The sequence below is a fragment of the Castor canadensis genome, chromosome 8 (genome assembly GCF_047511655.1).
Source record: "Castor canadensis chromosome 8, mCasCan1.hap1v2, whole genome shotgun sequence".
NCBI classification, from domain to species: Eukaryota; Metazoa; Chordata; class Mammalia; order Rodentia; family Castoridae; genus Castor; species Castor canadensis.
In genome coordinates, this window is record NC_133393.1 from 145761989 (window position 1) to 145782693 (window position 20705).

Genomic DNA, 20705 nt, shown 5'->3' on the forward strand with positions numbered 1-20705 from the left:
GAAGGAGAGGAGACACGCCTGGATAGGGTGTACTTTCTGCTCACAGATGAGCTTCTCCAGTGGAGGAGGAAGTAGCACCTTGACTAATGTGATTAACAAGGCAGGTGGCTGGTCCGTTTATCCAACAGCATGAGCTAATTTCAAGATCCAGGTTAAGATTCCAGTTTGTCATATCTCTTGGGGGTGGGGGCAGGGGATGGATCCACTGGATTCCCTTCATTTTAGTTCTGCAAATCTTTTCCTGAGCAATTATGTATCCCTTGTTCTGAGTCCATCTCTAACCTCTAGAACCAGGCCTTCATCCAATAGACACCTATAAATATCAGCAGAATAAGTGAACAAATTACACACAGGAAGTAGAGTATGAAGATGCACAATCTTGTATCCATCAAGGTTCTACTGGAGAACAGAACCAGTGGGACATGGACATTGGAAGAGACCCATTATGAGGAACTGGCTCATGTGGTTATGAAGGCTGCAAAGTTCCACTGTCTGCCGTCTGCAAACTAGAGACCCAGGAAAGCTGGTGGTGTAGTTCCAGTCCAAATAGAAAGTCCCAAGAACTATGGGAAGTGATGGTGTAAATCCCAGTTCAAGAGAAGACCTGTGTCCCAAGTCAGAAGACAGGGAGGAAGCAAAAAAGGTGAATCCTCCTCGTCTGCTTTTGGTTATATTCAGGGCCTCAACAGATGGGATGGTACCCAAGCACATTAACAGGGCAATCTGTGAATTCTACCTATTCAAACGCTAGTCTCATCCAGAGACACCCTCACAGACACACCCAGAAACAATGCTCACCTGGGCATCCCTGATGCAGCCAAGTTGACACCTAAAGCCAACCATCATACAGCTATTCATTTAGTTATTATTTATCAATAAATGCTATGTGTCTGATATATGTCTGGCACTGTGGTAGACAGGAAGTGAGAAAGGCTAAGAGATGGTAAAGGCATGCATTTATTGATTCATTTAATCATTCAACCTATGTTGGGGACTAGAATCAGCATTTCATAAAACATCGCAGTTATATGGCTTCATTTTTTGGTAACCATTTAATAGCACAGTCATTGGAGTCAACTCTAAATTCAAATCAAGTCTGACCATCTGTCTAACTTTGGACTAGTTACTTAACCTCTCAGTCTTCCATAAAAATGGGAATAATATCCATTTCTTCTGTTATTGTAATTCTTCATAGAACACCCTGTGAAAGGAGTTTAAGAGGGATACAATCACATTATGGGTGCTGGATGAAGGGTAGTGAGTCTTATTATCCTAATGTATGGCCAAATGCCTCAAGGAGCCAGAACTCAGATTGGCCATTCAACATAAATATAAGTTGAATGATTAAATGAATCAGTAGGTGAACGTGTCTTTTCCAGCTTTTAGACTCTCTCATCTCCTGTCTACCACAGTGCCAGGAATATATCAGGTACCAGTGTTTATTGATAAATAAGAACAGTAAATAATCCAGACTCATGCCTTCTGGTTCTAAACAAAGTATTTGGGAGGCTTATTAGACACCATGGTGGAAAGCTTCCCAGCTGATGCTCACATTATAGATGGGGTCACTAGCAAACCATCCTAAGTCAACAGTCTCAGTGGAGCCAGAGTTTCCTGGGTTCTTGGGTTGTTACAATGTCAAACAAGGTACTCAATTCCAAAGATGAGAAATTAAATATGGCCCAGGCTCTGCCCTTGAGGACACCAGTTGAGGGAGACATGAGCCGTTTGAATGGAGACGTACCTCCATGAACAGACTCAAGGAGAACTTAACGACTACAGTCTTCACATGGACAAGAAATACTATCCTTCTGAAAAGGGAGGTAAACAGGTAATAGGACATGAGACTTTGGAGTCTGATTCAAATTCTGCCTCTTCCATGCTCTTGTGACCATGGGCAAATTATTTAATGTCTCCAAGCCTCAGCTTGCTTATCTCTAATGTGAACATAGCACTTGCCTCCACAGACTTCTTCTAGCCAATCAGGGATGGGCTGCATCCTTACCTAAGCAGAGGATGCAGAGGATCCTAAGCAGAGGATGCAGAGGATCCTAAGCAGAGGATGCAGAGGATCCTAAGCAGAGGATGCAGAGGATCCTAAGCAGAGGATGCAGAGGATCCTAAGCAGAGGATCCAGGTCAAAGTGGAATGAAAGTGTGGGCTTCACCAGGGCCGTGACTCTGACGGTTGTTGTATTTCTCATGTCTGGCCCATAACATGGGCACCATGTAGCCAGGGAAGGGTGGAACAAGGGGAGACCCCCCGAGCAGAGGAGAAAACATGAGAAAAGTCATTGAGACATGAGATACATGGTGCACCTGTGAAGGTCTATGGCGGAGAGGGTGGGCAGGGATATATATCGATGGTGGAAGGAAAAGCTAGGAACCCGTGGGCCACACTGAGGATTTGCACTTCCTAACCCAGTTCCTTCCCTTGAGCTCTGTGTCAAGTCTCTCCACCCTTATGTTTCTCACTGGGGGCGGGGGAAGACACTGAATTGTCCACTCCAAGGTTATTTATAGCCAACTTCTCTGTATCTTCCCCAAAGATTGAGAAGCTAAAATAGTCTGCCAGAGAGGCAGGAAACAGTGTTGGCCAGGCTGATGTAGCAGAAGCCCAGGGTTGTGTGTGTGTGTGTGTGTGTGTGTGTGTGTGTGTGTGTGTGTTGTTCTTTTCTCCTTTTTTGCTGTCTTCTCCTTCTTTCCTATTTGGAAGACCTTTTGGGATGCAGCAGCCACACAAATCTACAAGTTGACAAGCATAAGGACACAGGCCCACATGGTGAGGTGGGTGGTATGGGACACTTGATTTTGTTTGTTTTTGTTTTGGTGGTACTGGGGTTTGAACTCAGAGCCTCTCACTTGCTAGGCAGGCGCTCTACCACTTGAGCCACTCCACCAGTCCGTTTTAGTGTTGGGTGTTTTCAAGATAGTATCTCACAACCTGTTTGCTTGGGCTGGCTTCAAACTTCCTGATCTCTGCTTCTCTGAGTAGCTAGAATTACAGGCATGAGCCACTGGCACGTGGTGACACTTGGTCTGTTTGACAAATAACTCTTTGTTATACTACTGTATAGGTCCTCTACTGTTTGTAGCCAAAAGAAGCCCTGGTTTGTGTGAGGACATGCAAGCCATTCTATCTGGCTAACCCTGTTGGGGACAGATTCTGCTGATGCCTTCTCTTCTTTGCTTTGGGCCTATCTTGTAGATGTTTCCAACTGGAGTCACTGCACTCATGAGATTTTTGACTTTTCCTCCAACCCATGATCCCAGCTTCATGATCAAGGTGGTTTTTTTCCTTTTCAAGATGAGATGCAAGGTAGAAATGACTTACAAATTGATGTGGCCTCTTGTTTTTACATGTCACCCTCTTTTGGCTCCCCGATGTCCTGACTGCTCTGCCTGCCACAGTGCAAACACCACAACTCCTGGAATGCCAGGCTTAGAAGGGCCTTTCAGGGAACTGCTCTGTGGCTACAGCCAACCTCAATGTTTCTCCATACGCCTTTTCTTCTCTGGGCTGCCTTGAGGATAATTAGGATTGTGATGATCTTTTTACTTCATTCTTTCTAACTTGCACAGAAAAAAAGCTCTTTAGAGCCAAAGGGAAGGGCCAAAGGGAAGTCAACATGGAGCTCATACCATAACAGACCAGGAATGATTGGAGAGAGCCAGATGGCCCTGTCACCAGGGAGACCAGAGGAGGATCCCTGGTGTCAGAAAAATTGACAAAGACTTGGAAATGAGCAAAATCAAATACCAAGTCTCTCTTCAGTGGAGTTCAGATATTACCTCCTGGATCTCCTGATTATCTGCTCCTACTGAGATGAGCACCTTGAACAGACTTCAGTCAACTAGGCTATTGACAACTCTGTAGGGGTGGATGTAGTGGAAAGCTCATGGCAATGCAAATGAGTCTTGTCCATGGCAATGAAAATGAATTTTATCTGGTGGTGATACAATCAACTTTCACACTGTAGGAAAAAAGAAAACTCCAACTATTACATTTTATTGCCCAATATCCATGGTTGTCAAAGTGTCATTTGGGAACATCTGGGGGTTACCCAAGCTGCTTCCAGGGAGTCTCTTAGGCCAAACCTAGTTTCATAATAACAGCAAGCTTTGTTTGCCTTTTCTACTCTGCATTTCTCACAAGTGCATAGTGACTTGCAAGGCTACCATTTCTCTGAGGGCTGATGGAATGCACGCTTGCATATTCTTGTGTTCCTAAAATGTCCCTGTTTTAACATCTTATATGGCAAATATTGATAGATATCATCCACATACACAGATGCTCTTTGAGATCCTCAATCATTTTTAAGAATGTAAGATAACCTAAGACCAAAAAGTTTGAGAATCATTGTCCTGTAGCATAGTAGTGATTTAACTAATTATCACCTATCAGCAAGTTCATTTCAGCATTCCCAGGTTAGTATGGATGATTATATGAGTGTCTCTATTCTCCTTTGAACTGGTTTTAAAAGGCATCTTCTAACTAGTGAGTTAAAAATTTTATCCATGTTATAACTGTATGAGTGTCTTGATTTAACTTGATGAGAAAGGGTGATTAGTCTCTGGGCTTGGTGTGTAGAGGGACAGGTGAGGTGTGGCTGAGAAGAAGTCGAGATGCTGGACTGTGAGGAGCACACTCCAGCATCACAGTGATGAGTCACCATGTTCTCCCTGTGCTCGGCTGCACAGATCCATGGGACAGTCAGGTCAACACCCAGTGATCCCTCCTTGGTCAACCAAGACAGCACATGTATGGATCCTGGACTGTCCAGTGGCAGAATTCTAGCCACATCCCATGGCTTTGCTGAGCCTCTGGAGTTCCCAGATGGAAATCTCTGTTCTCAATGTCCTGTGTTTTTGTAAACCCCTACAGATAAAAAACTGGGGAGTGGTGACATTACAGAAAGGAAAATCTTACTACTGGCCCTAGGGCCAGTGTAACCATTCAGTTACACAGCCCAAACCCCCACAGCAGAAAACACACCTGTCCAAGGTAACACACAGGAAGGGACAGAACATAATGAGGACGCCATCTACCAACCCAGGACTCTTGTACTGCCTCATTATGTTGACAAATCTTACTAAGGCCTATGCTCGGCAATCCTGGGAATCAACACATCTGTGAAGGCTTGCCAAGCCCATAAAAGAAGAGTGGGTATGGATCTATGACCTACATCTCTGACTCTGGTCCCTCAGACTACCCTCTATCCTCACCAACCTGTTTCCCCACCTGATTATGGAGATGATAAGAGGAATAAAATCAACCAGCCAGGTGTTGGGCCCTCTGGAGCACTGAACAAACATTGGGTGACTCAGAGTCCTTTCCTCTTTAACCTCTGCTTACTGCTCCCCAACCTAAATGGGACCCAAGTGCAATGCAAGGAGGGGATCAGAGCAAGGAGGATAAAGAAGGTAGAAGTGTGGGGGCATCTCTCCTAGTCAAATAGGGTAGTTATGAAGGGTTTTTGTTAAAAATTATCACTTAAAGTGTGTGTGGTGGGGTGGTACCCTCCCAGTGCAGTGTACACAAGTTTATAGATGCACGAGCATTCCTGAAGTCCTCTCCCTCGGTGTGCCAGGAGGAGGGATTCTTGCCTGCATTCTCAGCCTCTGTCTCTCCTCCTCTGGGGAGAATCTAGGACAAGGGTGAGACAGAAAGAATATCAGCAACATCTGAGAGGCTAAAGTAATCTACATCAGAGTATCATAAACCAAGACCCGTGGGCCAACCACAGCTCTCTCTCGCTCTCTCTCTCTTTTTTTTCTGCAGTTTTTTTTTTTTTTTTGGTGGTACTGGGGTTTGAATTCAGGGTCTCATGCTTGCTAGGCAGGTAGTTCTACCACTTGAGCAACTCCTCCAGCCCCCAACCACAGCTCTCTAGAGTTAAGAAGTTTAGCTGGTATTGATACAGCTCCTGAGTTAAGAAGGTTTTTTAACTTTTAAAATGATCGAAACAAAATCAAAACAATAGTATTTCATGACAAGTGAAAATATGTGGAATTCAAATGTCAGTGTACATAAAGTTTCATAGGAACTCATCATGCTGGCTGTAACTGTTCTGAGGCCACAATGGCATCGGTGTAGTTGTACAGAGACTGGGGCCTGCAGACCCATATTCACACACTGGCCTTTACTGAAGAGCTTTGTCACCTGGACCTGCATGATCACCCAGAGCCAGGGAATATAGAAAGCAGGCACGAGGGGTATTAGGAAGACTGTGCGGGAAGGGAGAGTTAAGAAAGGAGATAAGACATTTGGGGACGAGAGAAAGTAGGTGTTGTCTCTATAAAGATATTGACAGGAGCTGTGTTAGAAAGAGAGGGTCTGTAGGATGTTTTGGGTTTTAAAAAGACTCTTCATCAAAGGTTTCAGAAATTTTGTTTTTACCGATACAAACATAGGGAGTGAAACTATAAAAACATCCCCCCGGTGTGGTGGTGCTCACCTGTAACCCCAAGTCCTCGGGAGGTGGACATAGGAGGATCATAAGTTTCAGACCACCCTGGGCTACACAGCGAAACCCTGTCTCAAATAAATAAATAAAATATAATGAAATAAAATAAGAATATAGATAAGAATAATATCAGCCAAATTCAAGACAATGATTCCCTCTGGGAAGATAAAGCTACAGCCGTAATCTATTAGGCCTTTAAAATTAAAAATACATATGTCTGGGTAAAGTAAGCTAATAGAAAGTGAACAATGAAAAGATTAGTTAGTGGTACAGACAAAATCATAAGAATCGATATTTTTCTTATAGTTTTCCTTGGCACATGGGACTGTGGCTAAGAAGGACCAGGATAGAGATTCCTGACCATAACCTCTCCTGCATCACTGTGTTGTTGGTATTACTGTAGGATATACTCCTGGTTTTTTTCACTGAATCTAAGACATACTTTTTTTCTTTTTGCATTTTAACAACTCTGAAATAGGAATGGGTCTTGCAGCTGATTCTACTATCATAGTGAAACTGACAGAGTTTTGTCTTTCTTGGTGCTACAAAGAATAATGGTTCACCCATGGTATCTCAGGTCATCTTTCAAAGGGACAGCAGAGACTGGATTTCCTTTGGCATTTCATTGAGAGGACAAGAGAGAAGTGAAGTACTATTTATTAATGTGGGCACACAGAGGGGCTTTCTTTGAGTGATACACTGTTGAGACTGAGCCACAAGCAGTCCCAGGATTTCTGTGTTTAATCACCTGATGGGAGGACGAAGCCAGCGATTGAATCTCATGCCAATGCTTCTGATGGCCTCTTTTAGAAAAAGGAGGGCATAAAAAAACATATTGGGTTGCTTTGATTTTGAAGATGTGATGAATCAGAAGAAACTTTGTGCTGGTCAGCAGAACCTGACCTGGAAAAAAACTGTCCTAATTTTTAAGTGTTATTAAACTTTGTAGACTAAAGTACAGAGTCAAAAGTCCTCTTTCCTCTGAGTTGATCTTAGAAACAAGGGATTTTATAAAAAAGCAAGCCTGGATTCCCTGACACACCCATCCCATGGGAGAGAAAGCAGAGGGTGAATTTATTGAGCAGAACCAGGAGGCAGAGGAAGGGGAAAGCTATGAAGAGTTTGAGGTGTACAGAAGTATACACAAAACCTGCCCTGTTCAAAGAAACTGCTAAGACTCAGCTCTTCCTTGATCCTTCCCACTGTGCTGGGTCCTTAGAGTGAACGGAAAAGAATGAGGCCTGTTCTAAGGAGCAAACAGTAGACTTCTGTTACCAGCCACACGCATCCAAGGATAAGTCTGCCCTGAAATCAGAAATGCAAAACCCGAGGGGCAGCAGTGACTGTAAACCAGACACAGAGGTACCAGATTGAAGAATGCTGAACTCAGTTAGCCTGTGGGGTAATTTATGGATTCAGTCATTCAACAGATATGTTCTGAGCACCTACTATGTGCAATGCACCATTCTAGAGTCCTCTCTTTGTGCTTTCTACATTCCTCCCACTTAAACACCACATAAATTATCTTCCCTAATTCTCCAGTACTATTACTAAACAGCAGAGCTAGAATTTGAACACATGGTATCAAGATTCAGAGCCTATCTTTTAACTACTGTGCTCTATCACCTTTCCTGATGGAAGTGAAAATTAAGCCTATGTGCCTGAAAATTGCTCTGCTCTGTTAGAAGTCATCCTGAAAGAAAAGATAAAAGCCCAGCTGTGGAGGGCAGCAGGAATTACAACTCCTTCCTTTACCTTGGCTTCTGATCTCCACAATGGCATCAGCCACGTTTGGTTTGGGACTGTTGTATCCCATAGCATCAAGCCTAACACATAGGTGGTACTACATATTTGTTGACTAAATAAATGAGAAAACTCATTTACCAGTGGTAAGGCGCTGAAAGGATCACCTACTCTGTCTCCTCTTGGTGTCTTACTCCATTTCTGCTACTATAACAAAATACCTTGGGCTGAGTAACATATAAACAATAGTAAAGAAGAATGATGGAGGGAGTGATTTCAACTATGATATATTGTAAGAACTTTCATAAATGTCACAGTATGCCCCCAGTACAACAATAAAAAAAAGTAGAAGGTTCTGCTTCTGGAGCGACAGTTATAGCTTTAGTCCTGGAGACTAGGAAGTCCAATATCAAAGCAACAGATGATCCCGTGTCTGGTGAGGACTGCCCTCTGCTCCAAAAACCGGCCTTATTGCTGTGTCCTCACATGGTAGAAGAAGCAGAAGAGGTTGAAATGCTCCCTGGAACCTCTTTTATTAGAGTACTAATCCCACCCATGAGTGTGACTAATCGCTTCCTAGAGGCCTGACCTCTTACTACTTTTTCACTCGTCACTAAGTTTCACATATGAATCCGAAGGGGACACATATATTCAAACCATAGCCCCACAGGAACCTCATACATGCCCATACCTTCTTACAGAGCCACTTTGAGGAGTAAGTGATGTTAGGGACTTCAGACACATGGCATGATGCCCGAGACATGGTAAGTATTCAGAAAACAAGTCTGACACCTCCTGCCCTGTGTCATACATCTGAGGCATGGAAGGATGTACTTTAAGGAAGGAGCTTGGTTTGGAAGACAAATGAGCACCAACAGGAGACATTGTTGACTGGGGGTGGGAAGAATGAGAAGATAAGGGCATCCAGAACCTCACTCTCCTCATAACAGCACCTTCTATCTCTTTAGGCACACTCAATAATGGGCATTGGTGGGGGGGGGGTCATTAGCATCAGCTGATAGGAGTTGAATTGTGTACCATTCCCACAAAACCCATTAATCCAATATAGAGATTGGTGTACCAATAAAAATGAGATTAGGACTCAGACTTACACAGAGGAAGACCATGTGAAGACACAAGGAAAAGACAGTCATAACAAGCATGAGACCTCTGAAGACACCAACCCCATCAGCACCTTGACCATCCAGCCTCCAGAACCATACGAAAATAAATTTGTCATTTAAGCCATGCAGTCTGTGGTACTTTGTTATGGCAGCCCTAGCCAACGAGTAGAGCATCAGTGGTCAATTTCCAACATTTGGACCCAGTTGGTGACCTTCATGAGATGGGATGGGGTAGGCTGTGGTGGTGAGTGTACAGGGCCAGAGTCAAGAGCCTGTGCCTCAGGGTTCAGCCACCAAGGTCCAATGCCTCCTCTGCCACTTCTGCTGAAGGACCTTAGGTGAAACACTGCACCTCTCACTGCTCAAGTGTGAAAAAGGGCTACTAGCTATACTTCACTAGTAGAGTTGCTATGAGTAGAATTAGTAGATGAAAAAGCACAATGGTTCTTGAAAAAATAAGTATTTTATTGGTCTTATTTATCTGGATTTTTGTTTTCTTGGTGGAAGGACAAATATAGTTTAAAACTATCGGGGAAGTCTTACCTTAAAGATGAAGGTGGAACTGGGCTCTATCCAGTCACTCCTGGGAATGTTCTTCCCCTGCCAGGGTTCTGCCCAGGTGAAGCTTCTTCCCCATTCCACCCCTGCCTTCTGCCTCAATAAACCAGGGCAGGTCTTCCAGTTCAGGAGTGTCTATGATAACGGGCTTCATCTACACAGACTCCCCACCATGTTTCAAGCCATGGGACTATATGAAGAGGGATTGGGACAATTCCACTTTCTTGACCCTTCTCTCCTGCTCAAACCACTCTGTGGGCAGCAGCATGAAAACAACCAATTCTAGTCCAATCCACTCTCTTACACCAGAGGGATCTAACTGAGGCTCAGAGAGACTAAGTACTGGCCACAACATCACAGAGCCAGCTCTGCCAGGGCTAAGAGTAGGAGCCTGCTCTGCATTCTGGGACATTAGGGACACTAGGGACACTATTTAACTCTTCAGTAACAAGCACAGTGAGGTCCCCAACCACTTAATGTCCAGTGTTGCACTGAGCATCTGACATGTTCACTACACCCTATGAAGGGGATCCCACCTGTAGCCATTTACACATAAGGAAATTCAGGCACTAGGGCAACTTAAGTAGCTCACCTCAGCTCATCAGCTTCCAAGTGGCAGGATTTGAATCCTGCTCAAGGTCAAGCCTGTGCACTTGACCATGTCATTATACAGATCACAGTTAAGTGGAAGCAGTAAAGTAAGCTGTGCATGGCAGGTTGGCTTCCTTTCCTACCCAAGTCCCATGGGTACTCATTGTCCCTCCCACCAGTCCCAAGCATCTAGGTGTAGCCCCACCTCTGCACCTTCCTCGTGCGATCATTGTGCTACCTTCTAAAACCCAGGTCACAGGATTTACAAGAGGTAAATCCTGATTGGTTAAGACTAAGAGTTCTTGAGTGAATTTGATCAAAATTCATTATTGTATGGAAATATCATAATGAAACCTCTTTGTACAATTAATACACACTAATAAAATATTAAAAATAACAAAAATTTTAAAAGATCATAAGCTCTTGAGTGAACTGCTCTTTGTTACTCTGTGTGTGATCTTGGATGGGTTATTTAAGCACTTAATGACTCAGTTGTCTCATTTGGGGACAAAAATAGAACTCCTTTCTGAGATCTTTTTTTTCAGGTGGGGGGACACTAGATTGCAGAATGGAATAAAGCACTGGGCTCCAACCTGACCTAAAACACCAGTGTTGGGAAGGGAGGAGGTGTCCCCATACACAGCCCAGAGTGCATATAATGGAATGTGTGCTGCCATGGTTAAGGACAGGGTAAACAGTGAGCTGGCTGTGACTAATGGGGCAATGTAGGAAGGGTTCAAGACTCTATAACTTTGAGTTAAAACAGATTTCCAGTCAGAGATGGCAGTGCACATTTGTAGTCCCAGTTACTCAGGAGACACAGAAAGGAGAATCAAGAGTTCAAGGGCAGCCCAAGTAAAGTTAGGGAGATCCCAAAACAAAATAAAAACAAGAGCTAGACATGACTCAAGTTCCATTCCCAGTGCTACACAAACACACACACTCACACACACCACACACACACACTCACACAAACACGACTCCCAAGAGCAAAGGCAAAAGGATTGACCTGTTTATGATCCCTGTGTCCTCTAAGGAGGTGCAACCTAGAGACCTCTCAGGTCTCCTGTCCCTGAGCAGACTCCGAGAGTAGGTCTTTTAGAGGGAGTTTTAACAGGGCCTACCTGCTTGTCATGGAAAAGAAGAGAAATGGTGAGGACCCAGAAGGAGACCCCACCCACTCCCAGAAGACAGAAGGTTAGAAGTCTGAACTGTGTCAACCCAGCCAAGTCACTTAATCTCTTTGTGCCTCAGTTTCCTCCTTGGTAAACGGGGATCCTGCCCTTGCCTCTTCAGGTAATGGTGGGAAGAAACCGTTCATTCACACAGGGCACCTGGAATACTACTTGGCCCATGGCAAGGACTTCCTGAGGACCTGGGATTCCCAGGGGCACCATCCCCACTGATGACCATCTCCTTGAGGATCCTCAAAGCCCTTCCAGAGGCAGCCCCCTACCTTTACAGCCTGCTCCCCCATGGAGAACCTTTCCCAACCAGCAACAGCGGGCATGCACCACAACCAGGAAAAAATAAAATGAAACAAAATGGTCCATAATTAGAATGGCAATAAAAGCTGGAGGGAGGAGGAAGGCAGTGAACTCTATTAATAGTGCTAATAAATGTTCCGAGATAATACCGCTGTGTTCCGAACCTGCCCGTGGGAGGTGTTGCTTACACTCATTTGCATATTAATTTGGAAGGAAAATGCCGGGCTCTTTCTGCTGGGATAAATCAATTCCAGTGGAAGTTCTCAGATGGGAAGCTGCTAATTCTTCTTCCCCTTTCCTCCCAGCAGGAAGACACCCATTTGCTGCCAGGAAAATATTTTTTAAGAGCCACCATGGTGTGAAAAAAAAGCTAAGCCAGAAAACTAAAGGCAAAGTGCAGAGCTCGCAGATGCCTGGTGCAGAGTACACTCAATAAAGCCCAGGTTAGTGGGGACGCTGCAGCCAGGTAGATTCACCTTGAATCCCAGAAGTTATTGATTGGCACTGGGGTTAAGAAGGATCTGAAATGCAGGACCAGACTCAGAGGGCTGAATACTACAATCGATTAGCAATGTCTGTCCTAGGAGACAGTATGGTGTGAGCAGGGCCTGCCATGCTGCCCTAGGAAGAGACACTGCTTGTAATCTAGAACAAGGGTGTTGATGGCACACAGGGTGCAGAATAGGAACACAGCTTCAGAGCAGCCTGCACTCCTCTTGTCCAGGGGAGCTCTTCTGTTCCCCAAGCTTGAACTTCTTCTGTACCATGGATTCCTAATGTTGATCTCCAGCCACAATCTTCCTCCCAACATCATTCTCAAGTATACTGTAGACATCTCCACTATTACAGACCTGTATTATTAGTGGGGAAACTAGGGCTTGGACGGATTCAGTTATTTCACCAGGGTCACATATGTTTTGGGTGGTAGTGTGACCATGAGACCTAAGGACTATGTGGCCTTCAACTAGACAGCCATTCTGCTATTCATCACAACAGATACCAGGAGGACCTCTACTCATAGACAAGATGCCTGAAGACTGACACAGGATGCTGTTTATCCATCTAAACCATGCCCTTCAATGGAGCATGGGCTGTCACGGTGGCTGATGGGACAGGATGAGCCAGGGGCAGTTCCGAAAAAGGAAAGGGTAAGAGCTATGTGACTGAATGAAAGCAGGTTCTTCAGAGCTGCACTCTTATGATATGACACCACTTACACTCATACATCCTGAAATCATCAAAGTCAACAGACTTTTTCAGTGAGCTACATATTCAAAGGAAGGTCCCAGGAAAGCCTACCTCCTTACAGGGGGGAAGCTGAGGCTGAGAGAGGGCAACACCTGTCACACACAGCCAGCAGCAGAACAGGGACCAGAACCAGAGTTATCTGGCCTCCAGCCCCAGAGTTTCCTTTCAGGACCAACATTCTCCTGCTAGCACAGGTGAAAAGCAATTTAAGGTGGCATTTATGAAGGGTAGAAGTAGAAAGGAAGAGGTATGAGCAAGAACTTGTATTTAAAAGCACACAATTTTTAAGGATTTAATCAAGGCACATCTTGACACCTGTGCTCAATGTGCTGGGTAGAAAAGGACCCTGGACACCTGAAGTCCACCACTGCTTGTGCCCCACACTCCTGCCTTTCCTGACACTTCTGCATCCCATCTCCAGGGAAGGGACAGACCTGTTGGATAGACCCTCACATGATCTCTTCTCTTGTCATCCCCTGGTGCTCTCCTCTGGATACAAGGAGAGGGGTGTGGCTTAGGGAACAAAGGCAGGGGTTCAGGGACCAGATGGGCCATGTTTCAACCCAACTATGTTTCCTACTGGTGGGAGGCCCTGGGCTTGGCACCAATCTGTACCTCCTCCAATATGTGATAAGTAGCAGCACCTCCCCCACAGAGCTGACCAGAGGACTATGAGTCAAACGGTGAGTGTAAAGACAGTGGTACCCTTCTGGCACACAGGAAGATTTTGCCCTTCTCTACCTTATTTGCTGTTTTCCATCTCCCTACTAGCAAGAGACTGCACCAGGGCAAGGACAGTTTTGTTCACTGAATCCTCAGCATCTAGAGTAGTTCCGGCCACTGACCACAGGTCAATTCACAGAATATTTGATAGACACAATTTCTCCCAGGCACAAGATAAGGTCAAGGTAAAAGAAGGTAAACGAAGAAATGTGCATGAATCGTCAAAATAGGAAATGTGGAGACTGGTAACCCAAAGATGTTAGCCTTTGGAGCAGAAAGAACTGAGGCTGACACCTCAAGGGGATCCTTTGTCTGGTCAGGGATGGGCACTGAGCAAGCCTGCCCTCTCAGAGCCTGCTGTCCTCACCTGTGAAACTCCAGGTTTCATTAGTAGGTGGGTGAAGATGAGATGGTTATATTGCACTGGTACACCTGTGGTGCTCAGTACTCAGTGAACGCCAGCATTCTTCTGGGCACAGGTTGTCTGCAGAGCCCTCTCATTGCAGGTCCCCCCTGGCCTTCCTGCACAGGCAGTGGCTGCCTTTATCAGCAGGCTTCTATATATCAGCCAGACCTCTCATCTCTCCCCATCCTCTGGGCTGTTTCAATGACACTCTTAGCTGGAGGAGGGAGGGGGTTAAGCTCTTGTTTTTGTTTTTACAATGCAAAATTTGTCAACTTGGCGCAGTTGACAGGCTGTCTCTGTGTCACCGCACTGGTTCCTTTAATTGCTTTCCCTGCATGTGAGCATCTGTGTTTTTCTCTCTCTCTCTCTCTCTCTCTCTCTCTCTCTCTCTCTCTCTCTGTGTGTGTGTATGTGTGTGTGTGTGTGTGTGTTCCCCAAGAAAGACTTGCTGGCTTTAGCAAAAAAGGTTGTGATTTTAGAAGATGGGCCCATCCCCTGGAACAGCTAACCATGACTGCAACCTCTGGGAGACACTGTGGGGTGGAGGAAAGAGACCCCTTCAGGAGTCAGGAAACTAGGATTCTGGTCCATTCTTCCCCTTATATGACAGTAATAGCAGCAAAGTCAATAACAACAGTGTACCAAATGCTGAAACAGGACTCTTTGTAGTTTAGTTGCAATTTCAGTCCCTAAGACATTTCCATTCAAGGTGAGTGCTTAGCCCCTTTCCAGAGGTGATTGAACACCTATTTTTCAGGTAACCATCCTTGGCTGACCTACTAAATGCTGGAGCAGCCTTGAAATGATCTGAATATTGAAGGACTTTTATTTGGGGAGGTGACACTTGCCCAAGAGTACCTCTTTGTCAACCTCACATTCAGCAAGACAGGTTTCAAGGAGACCAGCAGGGACCTTCCCTGGATCTGCACACCATGGTGTGAAAAATCCAAGAGCAAGAGACTGGGGTGGTGAGCATGAGGAAGGAGGTACAATATGTCTGGATCTAACTACACATGCATGTAAGTGACATCAAAGACAGGGCAGACTGGTCACCAGATTCCCAGATTCAAAGTTGGAAACCTAATTGGGCAGTTAACCGCTGAGAGAAGCTAAAGCAGGCAGAGAGATGAGACAGAAAGAGCCTGAGTCCCTGTGAGCTCCTGGAGCTGCCAAATGAGCCCACCTTGGCCCTCCAACCTCAGGGCTTCTAAGGATGTAAGGTACCATGTTGTGCTCACAGCTGAAGATGTTTGAGTTTTCTGTTTCTCGAACCCAAGCCAATAGGAGTAATTGGCCCTAGCATATGCAAGTAGCATGGAAGAATTAACACTGGATGCAGGGTCTGATGTGCTCTAGTCGAGTGCTATCCATGGGTCATCACAAGATGTTCAGATGTTCACCTGAAAAGTGCCCAGAAAGGGAAAGTCACAGCCATGTCAGCCAAAGTCACAGCTGAGTCAGGAAAGTGTGATGACCTGAGGAAATAAGACATAGAGGCTTTAGAGAGAAAAGGCAGGAGCTCCAATCTCACATCAGAGTACGGTAAATATTTTCAATAAAGGCACATTCTATGAGACCTCCATGGACCGCAGAAGACTGGGGAGACATGACAATAAAAATGCAGTGTGGCCCCTGGCTGGCGTCCTGGAGCAAAAACAGGACATTAATAGAGTACAGGTAAATGCCAAACAAAGCCTGAGGTTACTTAATTGTAATGTGTCAGTTTCTTTCCGTTGGTAAATGTCACACAATGATGTCCAACATCAATAATGGGAATGTGGATGCACTCCTTTGCCTTACCACCCATCTAGCATTAGGGTGAGAGCCCAGTTAGGGCTGGGGAGACCCCCACCCTCTCTCTATGACCACACCAGACTTCTGTTTCTCAACATCACAGTTTATGTCTGCAGAAACCTGAAAGCAAGAAGCTCCAGTCCCTCTGTGCCCCTGCTATCAGCACCATAAATCTCAATTCTAAAATTTAATAATGTTTGCTTTTGCATTTATGCCACTATTATAGAACTGACTGCTCAGGCCCAAGGAATCGGTAAGGAATGATTGTATTTGGTAGGTTCCCTGAACCTACACCCACCAAGATGTGACCTGGCCTCCACTGATGGACCAACACCAAAAGTCACAAGAGAGAGAAACTGACCATGAGGATTCAGAATGGCTTGTGGTACAGGGGAGGGAGGGGAGGTCCCAATTAATAGTGTTCAAGTAGAGTGGGGACTGTTTCTGCAGGTTGTAAATACTTCCTGAAGTTGTCCATCACTCCAGGATTTAGAGACCCACCTGCCTTGGTGGCAGAATTCCAACAGAAGAATCCAGGGAAATGGGAGACAGGGTGGGTAAGTGAAATTGGTGAATCCTCTCCCTCCACCTGTTCCTCCTCTAGACCTGCTAGTCCCCTAAGTTCACTGAACCGCCATCATAGCACTTTTTAGAGTCAACCCAGAAGCACTCACTCATTCACTCATTTACTCAATAAATATTTTTCAAGTACCCACTGTGTGCGATGCTCTGAAGTTGTAATTTTGACCAAACCAACATGAGCCTAGGAGTCTTATTGCCTAGAGCCAATAGTTCAAGTGCTTACATCTGAGTCTGTCTCCCCCATTGAACGGTGCATTTCTGGAAGCATGGACCTATGCCTTCTTCCTCTCTGATCTGCATTGCTTCATACAATACCTGGCACATATCAGGAGCATAATACATGCTTGCTGATGCATGACCATTGTGGCTTGGATATGAAATGTCTCCTGAGGGCTCATGTGTTGAAGGCTTGATTCCCAATGCAATGTGCAGAGGCAGGATTTTGAGGAAGTGACCGGATCAGGACGGCACTAAATTCATCAGTGGATTAATCCATTGATAAATTCATAGCTGAATGGGCTATTAGGAGGTGGTGCCTTATTGTAGGCAGTATGTCACTGGGAGCACCCCTTTAGAGGATAGATCTTGTCCCCAGACCCTTCTTCTCTGCCTCTCTGCTTCCTGTCTGCCATGAAGTAAGCAGTTTTGCTCTGCCACGCCCTTCTGCCATGATGTGCCACCTCATCCCAGGCCCAAAAGTAATGGAGCCAAGAGACCATGGACTGAAACCTCTGAAACCATAAGCCAATCTTTTTTCTCTCAAGTATTTTATCACAACAATGAAAGGCTAACAAATTCAATGACTAAGTCAATGAATCAATGGACACTGAAATTCAGCCTGTCTTCTCTCTCACTTAAAGCCACAGTGGTACCCCACTGTCCACAACAAGGTCAGTAACCTAGAGGACCATGGGCCAAATCTGACTACCACCTGTTTTTCTAAATAAAGTGTTATTGGAACAGTCACACTCATTTGTTTATGTCAATGGTCACTTTTATGCTACCATGGCAACAGTGAGTAGTTGAGACAAAGACTTTATAATCCACGGAGACAAAAACATTTACTGTCTGTTCCTTTACAAAAAAGAGACTGCTGGCCCCTAACTTCTCAGAGTGGCATCAGAGTCCTGTGCAGCCATCCCATCTTTCAGTTCCATCCTGGGTTCTGGCCAGATACACCAATCTGCCCAGTTCCCAGATGGGCCCTGCCTGCCAGTCCTCTGGAATGTTTTGCCTGCTCTTTGCTCTGCTTGGAACAGTCTCATTTTCAATCCTTCCCACCCAGCTGGCTTCAAGACTGAACACGGAATCAGCTCACCAACTTCTTTCAGCTCATCTGCTTCTTTTTCCTCCCTTGCTCAGCCCCTGACTAATTCAGGTGTTCCCCCAAACTCCATGTGCCTCTCTGTGGCTTTTCTCAGTTCTACGTGCTCCCCTCTCAAGGCCCAACCTCAGAACAGGAGCACAGAAACAGAATCCAGACAGAAAAATCCAGTTATATAAACTGTTACCTATGTGTGGGAGGCCAGAGTGATGGGAGCCTGGGTGTTGTTATGACACAGTAGAGGACAGGAGTGGGAAAGGACAAAAACCCAAGATTGGCCCTGAAACCAGGAGAAACCAGCTAGGAAACCAGCTGGGGGCACCTTCCAGTGGTGGTCCAAAACTGGCAGTGCCACCAGGGTCTGACTAATGGCAGTAAGGACAGCTGTTTAGTACATCACAATCATGATCTCTATCGCATCAACGAGTAAGCCTAACTTCAAAAGTCAGATACAGTGGCTCATATCTGTAGTTCAAACTACTTTGGAGACAGAGATCAGTTGGGAGGCCAGCCCAGACAAAAAGCTAGCAAGACCCAATCTCAACTAAACAAGCCACGTGTGGTGGCAAAGGCTCATAATCCAGGAGTTATAGGTAGGAGAATTGCTGTAAGAGGCCAGCCTCAGGCAAAAATCACAAAACCCTAACTAACTAAAGCAAAAATGGGCTAGGGTGTGGTTCTCTGTGGAGAGAGGTAGAGCGCCTGCCTAGCAAGTGTGAGGCCCTGAGTTCAAACTCCAGTATAGGAAGGGGCCAAAATCTATTTTAAATTCCTAAGAGCTCAGAAAGCTTTTGTCTAATAATTCTGGATTTTCTCCTTCCTCAGTTCAAATTTTATTCTCTGGGCAAGGAGCTAGAATGCTTTGTTGGGCACTTTTGCAGCCATGTTTTGGATCTGGTAGACTCTAACTGGCACTGAAGAGGGAAGCAGAGACTGGTGACCAGTAGCCAGCCTGCCAGAAGCTGGATGATGTGCTTGTTTCTCTACCTATAGGGTCTAAAACAGTGCCTGGTATGACTGGGTACTTCGCTAATATTTGTTGGCTGGATAGAGGGATGATCCTAAGACTAGACGGCAGCTTGACTTAATTCTAAGACTCTGTGTGCTGCAACTTGCACTGTTCCAGATAAGACAGGCTCAGTGGCTCTGACACATCCATATATCAGCTTCAGGAGTCAGAAAGATGGAGGTGGGGAAGACAATGAACCTACAAAACCAGAAGGGAGCATCACGACCAAAGCTCCAGTCTTCCTCTCACTGGAGGAACCCTCTTATCCTCACATAAAACCCTCCTGGATGGTAGGAAGGGGGCTCTGGGCTTTGGCAGTGCTACCCCAGACTACAGAACTACAGCAGGTACACTGGGAGACCCCAGGGCTCAGAACAAGTTCAGAGTGCAGGCACCCAGTTCAAGATCCCTCTCAGAAGACTTGGGTAAGGAGGTAGCTGGGAAGCCAGAACCTCAGAGGCTGGAAAGTGAGCAAGCAGCAGAAAGGGCAGCTCAAGGGGGCAGATGGTAACTCTGAGACCCAAAAAGGACCAGTGACTTACCCTGGTTCACACAGCTAATAAATGGCAGAGGCAGGATCTAAGCCAGCACACCAGGAACTACGATGATGATAATAACTGTCATAATAGCTAGCCCTTCCTGAACTTGAACTGTGTTCCTTCATAAACCATCTCACATTACCCTCATCATGAGGGAAGTATTGATCTCCATTTTGTAGATGGGGAAACTGAGGCCCAGAGAGCTTTAGTAATTGACTCAAATCACACAGCTACTAAGTGGCAGAGTTGATGTTTGAGATCAGATCTCTCACTCCAAACTCAGTGCTCTTAATTGCTGTGATACTAGAAACCAGTCGCGTGCATTGCAGGTCCAGCAGAGGAGACCCAAGGGAGTCAGAATTAGAGCTGGGGACCCAGGCCCCAGTTAGAAATTAGAACTGGGAAGAAGCTCATGAATCACAGAGCAGGGCAGGGCCAGGAGGAGGGAGATAATAAAAATGAGAGCCATGATGCCACACAGACTTTCTATAAGTTGGATGTCCAGACTCTCACCACACACTAACTTGTTCAATCCTTACGACAGCCTTGAAGGAAGGACCCAGTTTTACCCATTTCAGGGCCCTATTGGGGCTCATCTGGAGACAGCACTGCCATCCCTTGTTAGGCCCAGAGTGTAACGAAAGTGCCTGGAAGGTTCTGGCTTACCAAGGGCTGAAGTCCATCTCTCCTTGTTAGGTTCTCCCATGGGTCCTCTCTCTCCTCTACGGTCATAAGGATCAAATCTACCACCTACTCCACGGTTGTCCTTGTCTCCATCTTCAGCCTCACCCTTCTGCCCTTGGTGTGGCCTTGTCCCACCCTCTGCATGAAGGCTGGACTGTAGCATCCCTAAGCCCCAGGTTCAGCTGTCCTGGCTCCCCACACACCACTTCTGGACACACAGGGCTTCTAGAGAGGTACTGTCTGGCAGTGTCTTGTATACATACCCTGATCTTCCACACAGCACTGCCAGACTCTTGTCAGATCCAGCTAGGCAGGCTACAGCTCATTCCCTCAGATCCCCCAAAAAAGGCCCAGCTTGTACCAACCTTCTCTTCCCAGGCCTTCACACAGGTGCGAGAGAGGGCACTGCTCAACCCAGCCTCCATCA